Source organism: Cololabis saira, chromosome 4 (assembly GCF_033807715.1).
Source record: "Cololabis saira isolate AMF1-May2022 chromosome 4, fColSai1.1, whole genome shotgun sequence".
Classification (NCBI taxonomy): Eukaryota; Metazoa; Chordata; class Actinopteri; order Beloniformes; family Belonidae; genus Cololabis; species Cololabis saira.
This window is the reverse complement of record NC_084590.1, coordinates 10785228-10807370: the sequence shown is the minus strand read 5'-3', so window position 1 is coordinate 10807370 and position 22143 is coordinate 10785228. Positions and strand designations below refer to the sequence as shown.

At 42.4% G+C, this 22143-nt stretch overlaps 1 protein-coding gene across 1 annotated transcript in view; it reads left to right on the top strand.

Moving 5' to 3' along the window:
- Positions 1-22143, top strand: part of pak1 (p21 protein (Cdc42/Rac)-activated kinase 1) — a 98615-nt gene that overhangs the window by 23807 nt on the left and 52665 nt on the right. The window contains exon 2 of the mRNA XM_061718821.1: positions 8450-8509. The gene's annotated coding sequence lies outside the window, so the exon portion shown is untranslated. The remainder of the gene's footprint in view (positions 1-8449; positions 8510-22143) is intronic.

The window sequence follows — 22143 nt, the reverse complement described above, 5'->3', positions numbered from 1 at the left end:
GATTCCCAGAATATTCACATTTTTTGAGATAGGATATTTGAGTTTTCTTAAGCTGGAAGCCATGATCAGCAATATTAAAATAATAAAAGGCTTGCAATATTTCAGTTGATTTTTAATGAATCCAGAATGTATGACATTTTTGCATTACAGAAAATAAAGAACTTTATCACAATATTCTAATTTTCTGAGACAGTCCTGTATATTAATGGTTATATTTATTTTTGTTGCTAGATTGTCTGATGGGTGAGGTAGCCCAGACTAGATGTAGCATTTTCTTGGTTCTGCAGCGATATTGCTGCAAAAATGCACTTTACCATAAAGTCACCTTAATTAGCCTAACATTAGTTAGTACATTAACATTATTAAGCATTTATATAAATTATATTATCCAACTTTTAATTTATTAACTAACTCATCACATTAATTAGCCTAACTGTAGGCTATATGTGTTTCCTATACATAATGATTGTTAATCTGTAAACAGTTAATTAATGCTTAATAATGTAACTAATGTTAGCAGTGAAAAATATGGTGCTACCTAATTTGTTTTGGTGCTACTAAATGAAAAGCTAGGTGGCACCAGTGCTACCTGTGAAAAAGTTAGTCTGGAGCCCTGTACTTGTGAGTCATGTATTAGCATGCTCAGCAGAAATAATGTGGTGTTCATGTACGATGGGTGGTCTGATGTGTCGCACGTGTGTCACAGCAACACGGATCAGAATGACAGCAGCCATCGGGGGACAAAGCCGCTTTAAAGAGCAGCATGTTGGATTTTCAGACTGATCTCTACGTTGTCTAAGTTGTTGGTGCTTCAGTCTTAATTTGATTAGACAAAGCCTATTTGGAGCTAAACCCAACTGGATTGTTGTAATAATCATGTTGATAAAGGCGACAGCTTGATACTTCAGTTGATAGACAAGGTATGATAGTTGATAAAGGAAAAAGATTTAATATTTTTATCTTTGATATTCTTTCAGCATATTTTTTTTAATGTTTTTACTGAATTAACAGTCAATTTTGTGTTTACCTATTAATAAAAATGCATCTTTTTTGTGTGTGTGGAGGTTGGGTGTTTGTTTAAAACAAAGACAGTTTCGACTTTGCTTTGAAGATTTTCTCAATATGACGGGGGTGTTGCCAAAGACTCCATGATACGATATATATCACGATACTTGAGTCACGGTACGATATTGAGATATACATTTTTTGTGATTTATTGCGATGTTATAGAGTTAGTTGAAAACTGTAAAAGGCATTGTGCATCTTAAAATTTCAGTTGTATGTATAGTGATCATTTATTATTTGAAGGGAAAAATATATAAGATATCGAACCGGCAGACAAAGTATCGCAACATATTGCCAGATCGATATTTTTGTCCACCCCTACTCAATACTAGGCATGGGACGATATGAAAATTTCATATCACGGTATTAGTGGACAAAAATATCACGATTACGATATTATCACGATATTAGCGTATCGCTTATAAATCATGTATATGTAATATGTAATCATTTTTAAAACAAACGTCAACAATGGCCATGAATTAATGTTCTTTTTACCTGGAGTTCTGTGAACACGTCCGGGTGTTTCTCCCGAAGATGCACCCGTAAGTTTGACGTATTTGCCTGAGGCGCCGGTACTTTTTTCCAGCAGCGTCTGCAGACAGGAGTCTCGTCTTTTTGTTCATGTTGCCGTGTAAACCCAAAGTACTCCCATACGTTGGACTTGACCCTTTTGCTGGGAGGATAGAGAATCCGTTAGGCGGCGTCGCCGTCTGGAAGTTGTCCAGTATCTTGGAGTTCTGATTCAGAGTCAGACTGCATGTTTGATGCCATCTCGGCGCTAGCTGCTAGTGCTAATGCTCTGCCTGCTCATCAACAATAACACACGTCGGGGATTCTTCACTTCCGCCCGGCGCTCCGCCTCTACAGCTGGATCCGTATCCGTATCCGGTCTGGGCCGGATATGCAACCGGGCGAGTGAATTGACACTTTCTTCCAAAAAAAAAAAAAAATTTTTTTTTTTTTTTGCCGATAATTACAGTACCCCACGATAACGTTATCGCGGCCGTTTTTTATCGCGATATACGATAATATCGTATATCGCCCCATGCCTACTCAATACTTTACTGTAATCCACATTTCCTTACTGCCCAAAGTAACATCCATCCATCCATCCATCCATCCATCCATCCATCCATCCATCCATCCATCCATCCATCCATCCATCCATCCATCCATCCATCCATCCATCCATCCATCTTCGTCCGCTTATCCGGAGCGAATTATTCACAGCGAAACAAAAAGAAATTCTAGTCAAACTGTAAAATGCCTTTTTTTTTTTTTAATTTTCAGTCAACACCAAAGAATTTTCAGTATGATTGTTGCATCCTACATTTTTCTGTCTTAATTTGTAACCGGAGTGTCATGATCTTCACAGTTGGAAGAGCTTTAGGTATGTTCAGATTACGTGTGTTTGCTTTGGAGTAAATTCCCTGTTCACATTACATAACCTGGCAGATTTATCACCTAACTTTCCTAATATTGATGGACAGCTGCTTTTGCACCAGTTCTGGGGGCGTTGCTGGTGGTAACAGGAACTAGACGGCTCCCTAAAAGACTTAGATGCCTTCAAGGGCTTTTCCCATGGTGTCATTTTACCAGTGTTTACAGACTGGTTTGTAATGTCATCACTCCGCTCACGTGTTAAACCCAACACCATGCAGGTAGGTCACAGGTGATTCCCCGGGACTAAAGGGACCTTAAAGAACATATACATCTTTAACCGATGGCTGTCGTCAGTTCCTGTGTTGTGGAGATAAAAGTAGGAGGCTTTTCCCTCCGGTAGAAAAGGCTCCTGTGGTCCGACAGCACCTTTTACGTGTTGAACACAAACTTCCACTTCCTGCAGATCTTGTAATGTACCTGCACTGCATACTTTGTTATGACTCGTGGAAGTGGGGAAGAACATCCAGTACGTCTGCCCTGCTGGTTATTGTTAGGCCTGATGGTTACAGTTAAACTCTGACACTTGTGTAGTTGCAGTATTTCCTTTATGAACTGTAGAGGTTGCAGCCGTCTTTCTTTAACAGGATACTACAGCTCTAAAATGTCTTGTCCTGCTTTAATGGGAGCCATTATGTAGTCCAGATGAGTCCACCAGAGACCGAGTTTAATTCCCCCGTGAGCGGCTGACATGCCCTCGGTATGTTGAGCTGAACATATTGATTAGGGCAGATTAACACGGTCCAGCCGTCATTCTGAGTCTAAATATGTGGGAACAACACAGGTGGAAGAGCAACACATAAATCTGCGTTTACAGTTGTTAGGGCTGGGCGATATATCGAGATTTTAATATATATCGATATATTTTCAAACACGATATGGTACGAGACAATATCGTTTATATCGATTTAAAAAAAAAAAAAAATTTTTTTTTTACATTTTTTTTTTATGATTTTGATATAGCTTATTTTGTGACAAATTGACTTGAATGTTTTATTTGAGATTTGCACAAATGTTTTGTTATTTGCACAACTGTCAACCTCAGTGGAAAAGTCTGCCTGTTACTGTCTACATTGTATTAATTGTACAGTGTATTTTAATTTAATTGTTATGCAGGAAAGGGATATTTGTTTTACTTTATTCAAGAAGCATTTTTATTCTATATATGCAGGCAGTTTATTTTTATTTCATTTGTTTTATACATTTAGATATTGTGCAGACCTCTGTTAATAAAAGGTACCCATGTGACATTTGGCACGAGGCTTTGTATTAAAACTGACTGTTTTTTTAGCCCCCAATTATGGCACAGAAAAAATATCGATATATATCGAGTATCAACATTCAGCCAGAAAATATCGAGATATCACTTTTGGTCCATATCCCCCAGCCCTAATGTGCACAACCTTCTGGCTGTCGGTATTAAAATCTGTGCATGTGTGTGCGTTCAGGTGTGAATGTGTGGACAGCTGCAGAGCCGACGCTTCCTCAGTTCCTGCCCCGCTTTGTTTGCTTGCCCCATCCCACTGTTGACGCACACATGGCTCCGTCCTCACTTATAAGACGGCTCTGTTTGCTTGTGTCAGGGGACGTGTGGACCCTGGCGGGGGCAGGGAATGAAAAAAACAAATAATTAAAGCTTCTGCCTCATCCTCACTTATATAAATGTATTTTGACATCTGTGCAAAATTGAACTTCTTCTATAAATGTTGAATATTTTCTTTAAAGTTTCACATCAAGTTAGATTTAGTTATTTTTCTGCTGAGCCTCATCTCACCTTTGACTGACTGAAACACCTTCCAGGCAGACGGTAGAACCCACTAATGATCTGAAAAAATCTGAAATGAGCAGTCGTGACGTCCCAGTCACTTTTTAATTTATTTTTTTGTTCTTTTTTCCGATGCAAGCAATTTGATTTCAAGTATCGGGCGATACCGAAAGGCGGTGGATATTTTGGAAATCCAGAAAAAAGAAAAGGGTAAACAAAAACTTCAAGTTTGCTCTAACGTCAGCCAGTGTTGCAAACTCCTCAGTATGTAATTGTAATGGGTGATGTAGGAGAGAGAAATGAAAAACACCCTAAATGTGTTTAACTACAAATTAACTTTCATTTGTCAATTTCTTTTATTTTATGTCAATATTCCAACCTTTCTCCTTTGTCCTGACTGTAGGCAAGTGCAGTGTTTATGTTTGAGTAATTATTATCATTTACTGTTAATAGTGCCGGGTCGGTGCACGATCAGCCAGCTTTGGCGCTGCGGATGCATGTTTTATTTGCAGTCTGGACGTGGAGAGGTGAATGTCTCCTACTGTGACTGCGGCCGAGAGCGACTGCTGCTGGAAAACTGAGGGGGAGGAATCAACGGCAGCACGGGCCGCTCGCTGAGAAGAGGGAGAACGATACAAGCCTTCAAGTTAGAGTCTGCAAAAGTCTTCAATGACACCTGAAAAAAGTCGCTGGTTGCTTTTTTTCCCAAAAACCCGCTAAATGTAGTTGCTAATTTGGCAACACTGACTACAGCTCACTTAGGCCCTGTCCCAATCCCCCCCCTACCCCTAGTTTTCAGCCCTACCCCTAAATTTTGCGCGTTCCCGTGAGGGTAGTGGTGTCCCAATTCCTCTTTTCATCTAGGGGTAGTGAAGAAAACGAGTGTTGTGGCTATAAATCTATCCCTACGGAACGAGGGATTTCGGATGCACACTAGGTGATCTAGGGCCAGAAAAATTAGCTTTTCGTGCTTTTCGTCGTCATTTGCGGACTGAATAAAAAAAAAACAAACATAGGGGGCATTTCTTATTTTTTAGTGAATAAAATCAATATTTTGAGTTAGTTTCTGCATAAAAATGCGTTTTGATTAAATTTCTAGCGAGAAATATATATTTTACTTTCATAATATTCACTCACACACAGTGAATGTATATAATCACTCGTTTGCCCGTTGTTGCAAAGTCTTTTTCAAACCTCGCCAGAATAAAGGCTGATTTATTGTTCCGCGTTACACCAACGCAGAGCCTACGGCGTAGATTACGCGGCGACGCGCGCCGTACGCCGTACCCTACGCCGTAGGCTCTGCGTCGATTTTAAATAAATCAGCTCTGGAGCCGGCAGGCAGAAATCCCGAAATTTTCGGAGCAAATTTCTTAACAGGCATAGCTGCAACTGTTAGATTTCATCTATTAAACCAACATTTATCTTCCTAAATGATTTATTTCAGCCAGCGGTAATTCTCCACAGAGCTGCAGGTTTCTTCACGTCTGTACTTATCGCCGAAAACATCAGATCAAATTTCTTAACAGGCGTTATTTGGATAAACTGAGCCCAGGTTGGGGATCTTAACGGTTACTTTTACGCCTGAAAAAATCTTAAAACCTAATAAAGTGGCATATTAACAGCGCTACAGCTGAAATTAAAACAGCTTTTGGCTCTCAGCTTCCTGATTTTAGTGGTGGTGCTGAAAGTAGGAGTAGGGGGAGTATTGGGACAGACCCCTGGGAAGATTTCAAGTGCCCTAAAATCTGTCCCTTCTTTTTTTAGGGGTAGTGGTAGTGAGGGAGGGCTAGTGGTAGAAAGTAGGGGGTGTATTGGGATTGGCCCTTAGTACAACCGCCACTTTAGTTTGTAGGTTACGTCTACTCCCTGCCTGACAAACTGTGATCGTGGTGCAACTTATCGATGGACATTCCCACCCAATCCCGATCCTTTGGAAACCATGTGATCAGCCCTGATTTTCCCTGATTTCTGATCACTGGATTGGATCAGCACGTCGCTAGTAGGCAGGAATCCTTGTGAGGTTTTTGAGCCTGAATCACTGCAGAAGGTTTAGTGTCCTGTGGTCTCATGGTGCAGCAACCTAAATAGATAAACACGAATAATCACCACAGTTCATCTGAGCACTCGGTGAAGAATGCAACACATTTTTTTAAACGAAAAAAAGCTGGAAGGACAACAAAGTGGAGGAACAGCTGTCTTCACAAGCTGAAGAAGACATTTCTCCACAGAGTGATTCAAGTGATTCACAAACTGAAGTCACTCGGAGAGAGAAAGTAAAAAAAAAAAAAGATGACATCACTGACCACAATCGCCTAAATAGCAGTGGGAAGGAGAGTTTCATATGAGACAACATCCAGTGGGCCGTTCCCCTGCGGTGGGAGCCGGCAGGCCGCGGGATGTCCACCGTGGGAGTGGTGCTGGTCACATACAGGCCGTGCCGCCGGCTACTCAACCAGATTCTGTCTTTTTGGATTCTGGGGTGGAAAAGCAGTCGGGGGACAGAGCTGGGAACGTTTTAATATGTGCAGCTTTTATCTGGAAATAAAAATGAAGGGACAGGTGGCAGGAGCAGCCACGCCGCTTCAGGAGGAAGACCAGGCCGATGTTCTTGAATACTTGAATGTTGGCCAACATTAATTTATTGGTGTTTAAATATAATTCTGTGCAGAACAGACTGTAAGTGGAGCAGAGTTGAATACGTTGCATTATAGGTTTAAATGAATGAAAATAAAGAATACTTTGAAGTAGGAATGGGTGATATTTTGGAAGGAAGGAAGGAAGGAAGGAAGGAAGGAAGGAAGGAAGGAAGGAAGGAAGGAAGGAAGGAAGGAAGGAAGGAAGGAAGGAAGGAAGGAAGGAAGGAAGGAAGGAAGGAAGGAAGGAAGGAAGGAAGGAAGGAAGGAAGGAAGGAAGGAAGGAAGGAAGGAAGGAAGGAAGGAAGGAAGGAAGGAAGGAAGGAAGGAGGAAGGAAGGAAGGAAGGAAGGAAGGAAGGAAGGAAGGAAGGAAGGAAGGAAGGAAGGAAGGAAGGAAGGAAGGAAGGAAGGAAGGAAGGAAGGAAGGAAGGAAGGAAGGAAGGAAGGAAGGAAGGAAGGAAGGAAGGAAGGAAGGAAGGAAGGAAGGAAGGAAGGAAGGAAGGAAGGAAGGAAGGAAGGAAGGAAGGAAGGAAGGAAGGAAGGAAGGAAGGAAGGAAGGAAGGAAGGAAGGAAGGAAGGAAGGAAGGAAGGAAGGAAGGAAGGAAGGAAGGAAGGAAGGAAGGAAGGAAGGAAGGAAGGAAGGAAGGAAGGAAGGAAGGAAGGAAGGAAGGAAGGAAGGAAGGAAGGAAGGAAGGAAGGAAGGAAGGAAGGAAGGAAGGAAGAAGGAAGGAAGGAAGGAAGGAAGGAAGGAAGGAAGGAAGGAAGGAAGGAAGGAAGGAAGGAAGGAAGGAAGGAAGGAAGGAAGGAAGGAAGGAAGGAAGGAAGGAAGGAAGGAAGGAAGGAAGGAAGGAAGGAAGGAAGGAAGGAAGGAAGGAAGGAAGGAAGGAAGGAAGGAAGGAAGGAAGGAAGGAAGGAAGGAAGGAAGGAAGGAAGGAAGGAAGGGTTTTTTATCAATTCAATTTAATTGGTGTAGTATTTAGTATCTTTTAGAGCAGTGTTTTGGCTCCAAAGACTGAATGTGGTGATAGATTTATAGTTACAAACGTGGAGTTGAATTGGTATTTTTTATCAACATTTTTATCGTTATCAGGATAAATGCCAGAAATGATCGTGATACATTTTTTAGTCCATACCGCCCATCCCTACTTTGAAGGACAATCTCAGACCAAAAGTTTGTGGAGAATGGTCGTCGTTACCGTGTTTTACTCAAATCCAGGGACCCCATTCATGTTTGAAGTGCTGTAACTTTTCTGTCACTACCCCGCTGACATATTAAGATGTTTTCGTCAAGGTCATAAAAAGCTGCTAACTGTCTGTTCAATACTCGTGCACATGTCTGACAACGGAAAAAGAAGGCTATATTAATAACACAGATGATCTCAATGGTGCTCGTGTACAGATTTATCGCCGTGTCCTTTTATCAGCAGGTGGTGTGAGTTGTTTAGACTGGTGTTGATAAGCTGCCCCCCCCCCCACAGACGCTCACAATGACAGTGTGCTGATCTATGTGTCCTAACAGCTGTCTCCGTCCCTGTACAGGCTGCAGGTCCAGTCCGTCTGCTTTGCTGGAGAGGAGCGACCCAGACACGGCACTACCAGGTAAACCCCACCTTCTGTGAAGCTGCCCTGATGCTGAGTGAAGACTTAATTGGAACGAATACGCTGAATAAATTGGGTGAAAACGTGCTTTGACTTTCAGATTTGGTATGAATATAGCTTCCTTTTATTCAGGTAATTTCACACTTCACTGCTTTTTTTTAGCTTGCAGATTTGCAGATCTCTGGATCCATCGGTCCAAATAGAGACGTTTGTCCAGGAAACAACTTGTTGTTTTTTTTTTGTTTTTTTTTCCTTAAACTTTATTTCAAAGAATCACAGAATAGTATACAGGAACAGTATACAAATAGAATACAGAACATGTGCCAGGGGTGATGTTCGTTATTCAAGAAGATTATACATATTACACAAGTCTACGGTTTTAATAGCCTTTTCATTTGTTGATTTAGTGATGAGTTTTAAGTAAAGTTCCATTTCTTTCTGGAAAACATAAAAGCAAGGGGTTTTCTTTGAAAATGTACTCTTATGAATATGAAATTTGGCAAGAAATAAAAACAGATTTATCAAAAAGTAACATTTTCCTTCTTTCTTAGGGAAACAATGGAAACCAAAAACAACATTTTCCCAATGTAAATTAAAATCTATAGTGAAAGAGTCGATAATAAATTTGCTAATATCTGCCCATAGTTTTTCGAATGAGAGCAAAGCCAGAATAAATGAACAACTGTGTCTGGATGTAAATTACAGAAGGAACAATTCGTATTAATGTCCTTTTTAAATTTCTGCATGTAATGGCTAGCAGGATAATATTTATATATGATTTTGTAAGAGACATCCTTAACCTTATTTGTGATTAAAAACTTGTTAGGAAGCATCCAAGTTTTTTTCCAATCAATATGATCTGTGAAACGATTCCAATAAACAGTAATATTAGGGGTAGCAACAATATCTTTTTGAAATAAGGCACGTACCCTGCAGGAAACAACTTGTGACCAGAGTCTGGGTTAACTGAGGAAAACCAGTGTCTTGTTCTGAGGTCGCCTGTAATGCTACCCTGCCTTTGTGGTTTTACCGGTTACCAGCATGCAGTGCAACCTTCATTATTCATGGCTACGCCAGGGGTGGAGTCTGACAGCTGGTATATCAGAGATGGATTGGGACCCCCCCGAGCACACCTGTGTGTTCGTTGAGGGGGGGAAGGGATGGGGACGGGGGGGAAGGGATGGGGACGGGGACGGGGGGACGGGGCGGCGTAACTCACGAGGACGTGTTCCCAGAAGCATCGCCATCCATTTTTTATGATTTATTTTTCCCGACTGCAGTCAGTCATGTGTGTTTTACCTCCGTGCACGTCTGCGTCTGAGTGGGAGGCCGATTGTTGCCTCATTATTTTTATAGATTTGCTGCATTTTTCCGGTAATTCCCAGTGGACCCGTTTTAAAAACTCCTGATTTCTACAGCTTAGGATTTTTGTGCGGCTCCTTTGCAAAAGTAAATTGTTTCTGAGTGAATTTCTTCCATCTTCATGACTAAACTGCTAATCCACCTTATGTCAAGTCTGCCAAATCTTTTACCTCTGGAGTCTGACACGACTTTGGTGAATTACGTGATAATTGATGCAGAAAAACCTGCTTGTGTTTAGTGCTTCGTACAGACTGAAGGGAGGTGGCTCAGCATCGAGGATGGAGGTGGACTTTGTCTCCCTTTTGTTTCCCCTGCACCCTTCTCGGGCCGATAACTGATCTCTGTGTCCGTCATGATGGCTCACTGATGTCTCTGTGAGGAACCGCCGCCGCCCTGGCAGACACGCACTAATGCTGCAGCAGCTGACACAGTTAACTTTGCAGTGATTTCCCTAGAAATTAAGTAGAGCATATCATAGACTGATTTACAGGACACTTTAATAGGGGTTGGTGTGATTAAAATAAGTTTTATGCAGAGCAATAAAGACTGTGGGAGTCCTCCATGTCCCCCAATTTTGATCATCCATCACAATGTTTTACTAGAAGAAGATAAAACGGCAGTTAAGTGGAAATCACGCGAATCCTGGACCAACCAACCCCGTCCTGACTCAGGATTGATCTCATACAAGAGGAGATAGATAGATAGATAGATAGATAGATAGATAGATAGATAGATAGATAGATAGATAGATAGATAGATAGATAGATAGATACAGTAGATAGATGTATTTATTGTACCCTTGGGTAAATTTGGTTTACAGTGAGTGATTCCTCATACAGACCAATACGAGGACGCCAAACTCTCACTGACGGGTCGCTGCATGCGCCCCCCGTGCAACCAACCACAAGAGGAGGGAAATATCAGTGAGAAGGCCTGATCTTGAATTGCCGTCCGTTTAGAGCTGTTGGTCGTCAGAAGTATCACAGGATTTTATTTTGGCTTTAATAGCTGTAAATCCTCCTTTTTCAAAATTAAAAATGAGTGAAACCCGCCACACTTGAGCAGGCTGGTCCAAAGTCGGTCCTCGAGGCCGCTGTCCTGCATGTTTTACATTTCCCCCACTTCCACAACAGCTCATTCAAATGAATGGTCGTCATCAGCTTGTCATCAAAGTCTGCACAAGTCTGTTAATCAATCCATCCATCCATCCATCCATCCATCCATCCATCCATCCATCCTGCAGGACCGGCTATGGGCACTAGGGCTGGGGATCGATTCAAATGTCAAGAATCGATTCGATTCCGATTCTTAAGATTCAGAATCGACTATCACGATTTGATCCGATATTGATTTGGCTTAGTGTTATTTAAAATGTTTTTTGAGCTGTTGCCTGAATTATATGACTGTAAAATAACTAGTGAAATAATAATTTCACAATAATTATTGTGAAATAAATAACTCAAACAGGCCTTTCAATATCCATTTAAAGTGCAAAAAAAGAAAGAAATTGCGACAGTTCATGCAGTAAACAAATCATTTTAGCTTATCTAATTTATTCTGTCACCACGCACACATATTGCCATGAAACACCTGGCATTTTTCAGACATGACAAACTGTGTGTCCGACTACTGGGATTAAAGTTCACCGGGTGAAAATGTAATGATGAAAAATTGTTTTTAAAAAATAGATCTCTAGACATAAGAATCGATTTTTAGGGATTAATATGAGAATCGATTTAAAATCGTAAAATCGCTAATTTTCAACACAGGCCTAATGGACACCAGTGCTAGGGGCTAAAATATATGAATGTTTTTGTGTTTTCAAACTGATGTTTTATTGAGGATTTACATAATAATCCTCAAAAGTTTGAATCAAGGCACCAGGACTTGCTTCTCTTGCCTCATCTTCCAACCACAGGTCCCTTCTCAGCTCAAACTGGTCACATGACTCAAGGTACAAACCATTTACACCTTGATTCATGTGACCACAACCCGATAAACAACTTACAATGGAGAGAAGACTGGAATGACCCGCGGGAGGGAAAGGAGGGTCAGACATAACTGCAACGGCTCAAAACCCCCCAGTCTGAACCCAAGATAATGAGAATAAAATAAACCCGAAGCAGAAAGTGCGTTTAACTTTTACAAACGTTTCCAACACTTACAGTGAGCGGTCTAAAAAAAACAAGACAGCAGACGAGGTTATTCGTGCTGGGGTTTTGTCTTGCTGATGTTTAGAGAAGCACAGCCGACAGTTAATGGCAGGACTGCTGCACCTTTTCTACACATCGATATCCTGCGTGGATGTTGATGCCTCTCTGAATCCGAGGTGATCACGCGGCACGGTCGGGGGTTATGGATCAAGTGGGAGGTGCTGCCTGGTGCAGCTCTCTGTTTTGCGTCGTTAAGAGCCTTCAAAGTGGAGATCTGAATCAGGGCTGGTCCCGACTGCAGCGTAGAGGGAGGATCCTGTGCTCGATTGTGTCGTCATTACAGAAGAAAAAGTGCTGATTCAGGAACTTTGGACAAAAACCTAAACTGTGACACAAATGATTACTGGGAAAGTGATGCGGCAGCATTCATCATTCTGCCCTTGCAGATGTTCCGGGTGTCGTCTGCTCTCGGGGATTGGCTTGTTTTCTGATTATTTAAAGGTCGTCTGAGTGTCTGTGAGCCTTACTCAGACCTCGTCTGTTTGTGCATCGCCGTCTGCATATTTAGTGAGAGGAAACGTCTTTGAGCAAGTGCAGAACTGGACCTGGGAGATGCTCATAAATAGCATCTCCTCAGAGAGGAGCGCGATGGGCCGCTGTTTGGTATAAGTGTACAGGTCGTACAGAGAGGGAGGCGTGCGTGCGTGCGTGCGTGTCTGTGTCTTTGGGGTTGGTCGTAGCTCATTCTAACATTCAGGGAATCACATTTCCCACATTTCTCAAGCACACACACATCTATACATGTACAACTGTGAGGCCAGCTACACACTCCACCCCATATGAAAAACACATGACCCCCCCACTAATGTGTGAAGTGTGATTCCTTAAAGAAAGCAGCTGAAAGTTATAACGCATATAAGGAGCGAGAACATCAGCTTGATCACAGGGAGGAAAAGAGAAGCACGATGGCTGCAGAAGAAGAAGAAGAAGAAGAAGAATAAAGGCTATAACTCAGTAGCTACGTTTACATGGATTAACAGAAAGTTGAATTGTTGTCTCAATCCGGCCGATATCGAGTTCTTGACAGCCATGTATACACCTTAGTCGGGCTGTAGTCGAAGTGAACTGAAGCTCTTGAGATCGAGCTTTTAGTGCCAGATAATGCGTCCTAATCCGAGCTATCCCAGCATGTAAACCAACCCACGCTTAGCCGAGCTACTGCTCGCCCCGGGACCCCCCCCCCCCTTCAGGAGGTGACGACACCGTGAAAGCCAGAATATCAACACAGTAGGAGAAGAGGAAGACAAACATCAAAGAAGGAACCGGATATATACGCCAATGCATATATCCGTGTGGCGCCACCCAGTGTCGTGGAGTCGAACGTACCTCACTCAATAATGGATTGTATTATCGCGGTATACCTCTTATACAGTAATCCCTCGCTATAACGCGGTTCACCTTTCACGTCTCGCTGCTTCACGGATTGTCATTGTGCATTGTGTTCTGCATTCTGATTGGCCAAACAGTCTCCCCACTTCTTTACTTCCTGTGTGTCAATAACATTACGGTTTAATATGTACTGTACATGTACGTAAAACAAATTTTCTCCAAAACCCAAAACGTTCTGCACCGATTTCCCCCGTTCAAATCCAATGACTCGGGTCGCGGTGGGGCGGTGCTGATCTCCGCAATCTGAAGCCTTGTATAATAATTTAAAAAAAATAACGGTTACTACTTCACGTAGGCCTGTGTTGAAAAAATCGATTTCCCAATTCTAAATCGATTCTCATATTAATTCCTAAAAATCGATTCATATGTCTAAAGATCAATTTTTTTTTTCTTTTATTTATTTATGTATATTTTTTTTCCATCATTACATTACAACTCTTGGTTATTTTTTTTGTTTATCCGTAAAAAAGGAATGTTTTGTTGGACACGAGAATAACTGGTGCCATGTTTTTGCCTTTAAATATGTTTAAAGGTATGAAAACATTAAAGTGTTAGGTTATAATTGCATAAATTGTCTATATTTCATTACTTTATATACTGTCTTGGGGTTACATTTGCAAAAAATGATAAAAACCAAATGCTCAAAAATTTAAAACCAAAATAGACAGAAAATGGAACAAATAAAAACGGAATGTGGGAAAAAATAAAAGCGATTTCATCCATCTCTGTTTCCTCCCTGGATCTGTTTGGTAATTCTGCCCCGCAATAATTTCTGAAAGCAGTTCTATCAGCATTCTGGGAGCTGATTGGTCCTTACAGCATCATTAGCTGCCAATACTGGCTGTTTAATCTCAATATAATACTAGTCGTAATATTTTACATAACTACAGTCATATAATTCATGCAACAGCTCAAAAAACAGTTTTAATAACACTAACCCAAATCAATATCGGAATCGAATCGGATTGAATCAGATCTTGATAATCGATTCTGAATCTTAAGAATCGGAATCGAATCGATTCTTGACATTTGAATGGATCCCCAGCCCTAACTTCACGGATTTCACTTATCACGGGTTCTTTTTGGAACATAACCCCCGCGGAAAACCAGGGATTACTGTACTCAGATTTCTCTGAACCTCCAGTTTAATCCTTAGCTAGATTGTTGCCAATAGCTTGATTTAGACGTGCATGTAACCACACTGACTAAAACAACTCAAATAAAACGCTGTACCTCCAGGAAACAAAGCAATGTAAATGTTCCATTTTTGTTGGTCAGACTCTGATTTAAATGTCTGTAAAAAGTACAACAGCAGATAAACCGCTCATCATGAATTTATCTGACAGTTCCCGCCGTGCTCTATATGTTATTGTGGTTTACTTGTCCTGTTAGAGGTGGTGGAAATAACTGACTGTGACTCCTCTTCGTCGTTTTCATGCTTTCAGTCCCGTCGTGGACCGTTGAGGGTCTCTGATCCGCCTCTGACCTGCAGGCCGTGTTTCCTCAGCATCTCCCCGGGCCTGTGAAGGCTCCATCGTCTTTATTCCACACAGTTGTACCTGTGAAATGGACTAAAAGCACATCTGCAGAGGGATTCAGAGGAACCACCAGCCTTCTTCCTGCTGTTCAACCCGTTGTTCAGCCAATTACAGCTTTGTTCTGTTGCAAGCCTTTCAGTCTCGTCATAACTGTGTCTGAACGACGGCAGACACTTGTTCTGGATAAGTCCAGCCGGACCCGCGCGGCAGCTCAGCGGGCTTTCTGTCCCCATCCCGTGCTCTTTATTTTCTTCTCGCCCCCACTTGCCCCCTTGCTTCTGTGTCTGTCAGCGTCTCTCTCACTCCTCTTATTTTCTGTTCTTTCAGCAGGTCTCTCGCTCCCGCTGCTTCTCTTAGTCTCCGTTCTTCTCAGTCCCTTTATGCCCCTTTGTCCTCGTCTTTTCACACTTGCTCTTTGTAGAAATCACTCAGACTGGTCAGATTCCTGCGTCTGCCCTCTTTTCTTTCACTCTTTTTTTTTTTATCTTTTCAAATTACAGATTCTTTCCCACATACTCACTCTCACGCACACACTTTTAACACCATTAACATAAAACTTTCAGGACACATTAAACAGAGCGAGCGCTGATGTGATGAGTAGATGCCGATGGAGGGTTTTTGGTAACAAACTTTAGTTTAAATGTCAGTCAGTAAATTGCTTTTGCCAAGAAAACATGAGAAAACAGGAAGAAAACGTGTGATATTCTTTTATAAATGAAAATAGACCCGTTTGAAATACATACCAGAGTAAATCCCCACATGGACGCTGCCTCAGCGGGCGTGCGGCCTCCGTCTCCAGGACTGTAAAATAAATCCACCGGACCCCCTGACTGATTTAAAACTGCTGTAGTGTGTGTGTGTGTGTGTGTGTGTGTGTGTGTGTGTGTGTGCTAGCATGTTTGTTGAGCGGCTGTGCACCATATACGCTGTATGATTCATCCATTACGTGTCCGTCTCACATAATGGGCTCCTAACTGCTCTCTGTACGTCGTTCCCATCGCGGCTCTGGGAGTTTGCATCCATGTCTGACTTCATATCTGATGCTCATCTGCATTTCCATGACAACGTCACAAACAGATGGACTTCAAAACTATTATATTTAAGTGCTTCATTCTGTTTTCTTTTTTTATCAGTACCTTTTCCCCATTTCTTTTGTTTTTGTTGTGATATTTTTTTCTCCGTTCTTTACGTCTCTTCTTACTTTCCATCTTCTAGTGAGAATTCGTGAGAAAATTCTGCGCTTCATTTTTAGGTATTTTATTTTTTGTGCTCAGTGCCTGTATGTGTTTTCTGTTTTAGGTTAACTGTTAAAGATCTTTGTTTTGGGAGAGGAGTATTGCCAGACGGGATTCGGGGAGTGTAAAGTGTAATGGAAGTCCACCTACAGACGGGATAAGCTTCATTGATGAAAGAGATGACTCTGAGATACTGTTTCCCCTCCTTACCCACTTCCCCTGACAGATTTATGTTAACAACCAATTGTTCAGTGTCAGAAAAGCTTAAAGTCGGCTTTAAAGTCTGCTTTACAGTCGGCTGGCGGTGACTCGGTCATCCAGGTCCAGGTAACTGAGCGACTTGAAACAAAGTCTTTGAGGGGATGGAAGCTGAAACGTCTTCAATACTGGAGCAAAGGAAGTCAGGGTGCCTGGTTTCACTGGTTTCACTGGTTTCACTGGTTTCACTGGTTTCACTGGTTTCACTGGTTTCAGCCTCTGAGAGTCAATCCAAACACACTCGGGGAGGAACTCGTACAAGGCTTCTGCCTCGATCAACTTCAGCGTTTGGTCCTTTATGAGGAACCTTTGAACCAGCAACCTTCTTGCAGCATGAAACAGCACTTTAATGGCGCTTTTCCACTAATACTTACTCAGCCCCACTCGGCTCGTCCCGGTGTTCTGCCAATTTCTGCTCCCCTTTGTGGTTCTGCGCATGCGCACAGTCGATTTTCAAAGTTTGATTGCCACGCTAAATTGATAATATGGGATGTTGAGTATTTGATCCTTCAAAATACACTACCCATGACATGAATTGCATTACACTTTGATAACATTATATGATAAAGAGAATAAAAACAACAATTCTAAGGCTTTATTTGATATTCATTCAGTCATTGGCCTTTATTTAACCAGGCAGGTCATTAAGAACATTCTTATTTACAATGACGGCCTGGCAAGAGACAAGGGACCACTTGGGCGGGGGAAACGAAGGGGGCTAGGGAGTAAAACACAGTAAAACTGTAGCTCTACAAAGGTAGAAAAACCGTTAGGTAGCATTTTTTGGCAAAGCAGCAAAAATTGGCAGAACACCGGCTCCACCCGTTTGTTTGTTTTTCCACCCCCAGGGGAGAAGTGGGCAGTTGGGGAGAAGCTGCTGTGACGTACTCGATTGCGCAACCGCTTTGTTCGTGTCGGCGCTGATCAGAAATCAGCTGGAGCCGGGAGCGGCTGAGAGTAAAACAGCCCGATCTACATCGCTTTTTTAATTCTCTCGACAGCCACCAGGTTTATGAACATCTGCACCTCAGAGTTGGATCACCAAACAGACGTTTTGCGCTTTATAATAAAATCGCCACAAGCCGCGAGTTGCTCTCGCGCTGATTCCCGCTTCCTGATTCAAACGTCTGACGGCCCCGCCCCCCGACCAATCAGTGGCGTTGAGTAGGGCTGAGCGATATGGATCAAAAGTCATATCTCGATATTTTCTAGCTGAATGGCGATACTCGATATATATCGATATTTTTTCTGTGCCATAATTGGGTTTCCCCCAAAGCATTATAGCATAGCATCTCTGTTAGCTTCATTTCTTTCTGAGTCAAACCCTTAAAAAAACAGTCAGTTTTAATACAAAGCCTCGTGCCAAATGTCACACAGGTTCCTTTATTAACAGAGGTCTGCACAATATCAAAATGTATAAAACAAATGAAATAAAAATAAACTGCCTGCATATATAGAATAAAATGGTTCTTGAATAAAATAAAACAAATATCCCTTTCCTGCATAACAAGTAAATTAAAATACACTGTGCAATTAATACAATATAGACAGTAACAGGCAGACTTTTCCACTGAGGTTGACAGTTGTGCAAATAACAAAACATTTGTGCAAATCTCAAATAAAACATTCAAGTCAATTTGTCACAAAATAAGCTATATCAAAATCATAAAAATATTTTTTATTTATTTTTACATTTTTTAAATCGATATAAACGATATTGTCTCGTACCATATCGCGTTTGAAAATATATCGATATACTGCATATTAAAATCTCGATATATCGCCCAGCCCTAGCGCGGAGGGTGGTGAGGTCAGAAATAGTCCCGGCTCAGTCCGGTTAGAACCTCGACAGAATGGATACAGAAAAAGTATCTGCTTGACACGGCTCCACCCGCCTCAGCCCCTACTGCAAAAGCACAAGACGGGGGCGTGGCGGGTAGAAGCGAGCTGAGCAGGTACTAGTGGAAAAGGGCCATAATACTATCTTTACTATACTATATTATCTGAGAGGTGGACAGGACACACATGCAGCTGTAACTGCCTTCAGCTGACCCGGATACGTCTGCTAATGCCCCCCTGCCACTGGGGCCATAAAGACGCTCCGGTTTGACGTGAATCAGACTTATAGAGAGGTCAGACTGGGCCAGTGTGTGATGTACAGAGCCCAAGCATCCGGCCCCCCAGTGGGGGGTCCTGCTGACCCTCTAGTCCGTGTCAGTATTGATTATGTGGATCTCTGCATGGGTTTAAGTGTGCTGCAGCTAGCCCTTTATTGGATTTAGCCGTGTATCAGGGTGTTCTGGCTCGCTGAACACGACGTCTCCTCAGGGGTCATGATGTCGATGATGTATTCCTTAGAAACGCGTGTCCTTGACGTGTGACAAACACCGACATGTACACCACACCCCGGCATGATCTGCTCTCTGAGGCCTCCAGATGTCTGGAATGAGTTTAACAGGGTGTTATCTTTACATATTATATTATTTCAATCTTTTACCTGTATGTCATAAAAGCTGAGAGAGCCTGTTAAAATAAATCAATCTTAAATGAAATCCCAAACTTTAAATGGGTCTGCATACTATCACATAAGTGCAGCCAAATCAGTCATGTGTAACACTGCAGAGGTCTTTTAAAAACATTTTAGATATAAAGTGACAACATTTGTGTGTGTTTTTTAATTTTTTTTTTATTTGCGTTAATCGTTGCAGCTCCAACCCAAAGCTTTGAGCTTCCTGCATCTTCATACAGATGTTTAAAACCGTTCTGAGCATCTTCCATGTTGCTGCTGCTTTGTGACCTTAAATGCACGTGTTATATTTCAGCGCTTGGACATGTTCCGCTGTCTTCCGGTCACACCCCTGCCCCGAGGACGGCTCTGCAGAGGCAGAATTCCCCTCCCAACCCACCCCTGTGCTTTAATTTCCATTTCTTCCTCTAATAATAATAGTAATGATAATAAAAAATGATGGCTCCTGCTTTAGCAGATACAGCAACAGCCAACATGAGACACATAACAGACTCTCGCTTGATTCTTCATGAGAATTATAGAGTATTGGATGAGACAAGCCGAGTGAAGGAGACAGCAATTTCCTCCAAGTAATGGAAATCTTTTCTCTCATAACTGAAGCTTCTTTTTGTATTTTAAAGTAATGAATAAATGAATGTTTTGTGGCGTGATTAGCCCGACGATGAGGCCAACCTATAGATTATGAATGCATTTGTGTTGAGTACAGCTGTAATAACCTAAATCTGACTGTTTGGTGTGTTGGAACCAGATGTTTGTTTGTTGCTTCACAGACTTTATTCTTACAATGGAAATATAGAGATGAACTAGCTGATGGCATCGAGATCAGCGAAGCCTCCGCTTGTCCTCTTCAAATCCTTGAGGGTTTTGTAGAAAAAGCGTCTTGTTGAATGTGTTTTCCCTCTTGACCCTCAGAGATGGTTACCTCGTTTCCTGCAGGACTCTGCCTTATTTCTTCCTCCGTGTTGCTGCTATGTGTTTAATGTTTTCCCCAGCACCGTTTTTCTTTTCTCTCTTCTAAGACACTTGGATACTTATGCTTGCTTTCACTCGGATGATTTGACCTCCAGCTCTAAAAATCTTTGTCCTGTAGACTTGTGTTGTTGAAGCAGCAGAAATGAACGATATCTCTTCTATAGCTCAGAGGGTCTCTCTTAACCTTTTTTAATATCGAGGTTACGTGGCTTTCGCAATCCCGTCTAAGAGTCACCCCAGTTCAGCCTCTTGCTCGGTTTTCTCTCATGTCGTGGCTTTACTATCACACCTCTGCCTCCGTAGCTCAGTGAGCGTCCTCCATCATGATGCTGTGGTGTAAAGCGATACACGGTTGTCACAAGAGATAACCAAGAGGAGTTCAGAGCAGCTATTCTTGGTGGTTTTTGCTGACGATGGGGGTGGGAGACCACACCAGCGTTGAAACAGAGACTCGTATTTTAATCTGGAAATCTTCTTTGTGATGATTTTAAAGTGTTCTGGTCAACTCAAAGTCTGAATACACAAGAAAGTGTCAGTTGCACGTACAGTACTGTAACAGAAGATGTTTGGAAGTGGTTTAGTCGACAGAACCGGAGCTGTAGCCTTGTTCGTCCGGTTCCTCTGGATTTGACTTTGGTTTCCAGGAGGCAGTGCCAACAGATGCAGAGGAAGCTACCGGTACCTCTAAACATCAGTGCAGAGGCCTGCGGGCCGCCAGAAGCACGTGACTAAGGCTGAGTTATGGTTCTGCGTCAAAACGATGCCGTGCCTACGGCGCGTGGTACGCGTCGACGCAGACCACACGCCGTCACTGACGCCGTCAGTGACGCACAGTGGCAGAGCGCGGGTCTCAGTACAGAGGGGGCGGAGCATTCTCCATGGGCCCTTATGATAGTGATTTTAACGTTCAACAACATCATCCTACCCATCAAACAACATTTATTCTCACTTTTATTGAGCTAAGCAAGCATATAGGCCTATGCTGCAGAAAGCAGAGTAAAGTCACAAACTTGTTCAGAAGAACACACACACACACACACACACACACACACACACACACACACACACACACACACACACACACACACACACACAACACACACACACACACACACAGAGAGGCCTGACAGCTGTCGATCACCTGGAGCTGAAAACTCAGATAGTCACGGACTGACTCAGTTCCATCTTTGATACAGTTAAATACAAAAAAACCAAACATAACTGGTCTACACAATCTATTTAGATAGATATAGACACAGCGGTCTATAATATCATTTCTGAGCTCTAGAACAGAGAATAGAGACTCTAGTCTCGTTGACAACAACACAAAGCTCATTCAAATAGACAGGTGGTCAAAGCTACACAACATTCTGATAAAGACATTATTTATGAAGGTTACACTGACTCACCAATGGTAGTTGACTCTTCCATAAAACTTTGTACATGCTTAGTCCTCTTTTAAAGTTTAGCGGTCGTCTCCTTCATGGCTGCAAATTTGCAGAGTCGGCAAATTGGCTGAAACTGTTAAGGCTGATTTATGGTTCTGCGTTACACCAACGCAGCGCCTACGGCGTAGGGTACGCAGCGATGCGCACGTACGTTGCGCGTCGCCGCGTACCCTACGCCGTAGGCTCTGTGTCGATTTAATGCGGAACCATAAATCAGGCTTTACAGCCAATCAGCATTGGCTCACAGCCCCGATGCCTTCAGGACAGTTGTAAAGTAAGAATTAGCCTACACTGGCCGCACAATGCACATTTTATCGTAATTATAGCCTACAATTTACGATTGTATATGAACGTATCACACAAAACGGGTCCCTATCATTGGGCCCTATGAGCTTGTGGGCCCCCGGGGCGCCCACCCCCCCTCACCCCCCTCTGGCTCCGCTACAGCTGGCACGTACCTCCCAAAAATTGTAACTACGCGTCGAGGTGACGCAGACGGAGAGGGCTGTGATTGGTTTGCTTAGTAGCAACGCATTTCCGGTTTCCGGTTTGAAGCAGCAGTTTTTTTGTTTTTTTTGTTTTTTTGCACAATAGTTGTCCTTATCTCTTTGACTGACTGTGACCGGAAAAAGTCGGATAAACCATTCAGGAAAAGTTTGCGAATTAGCGGTCACGGGGGGGTACTGCACGCG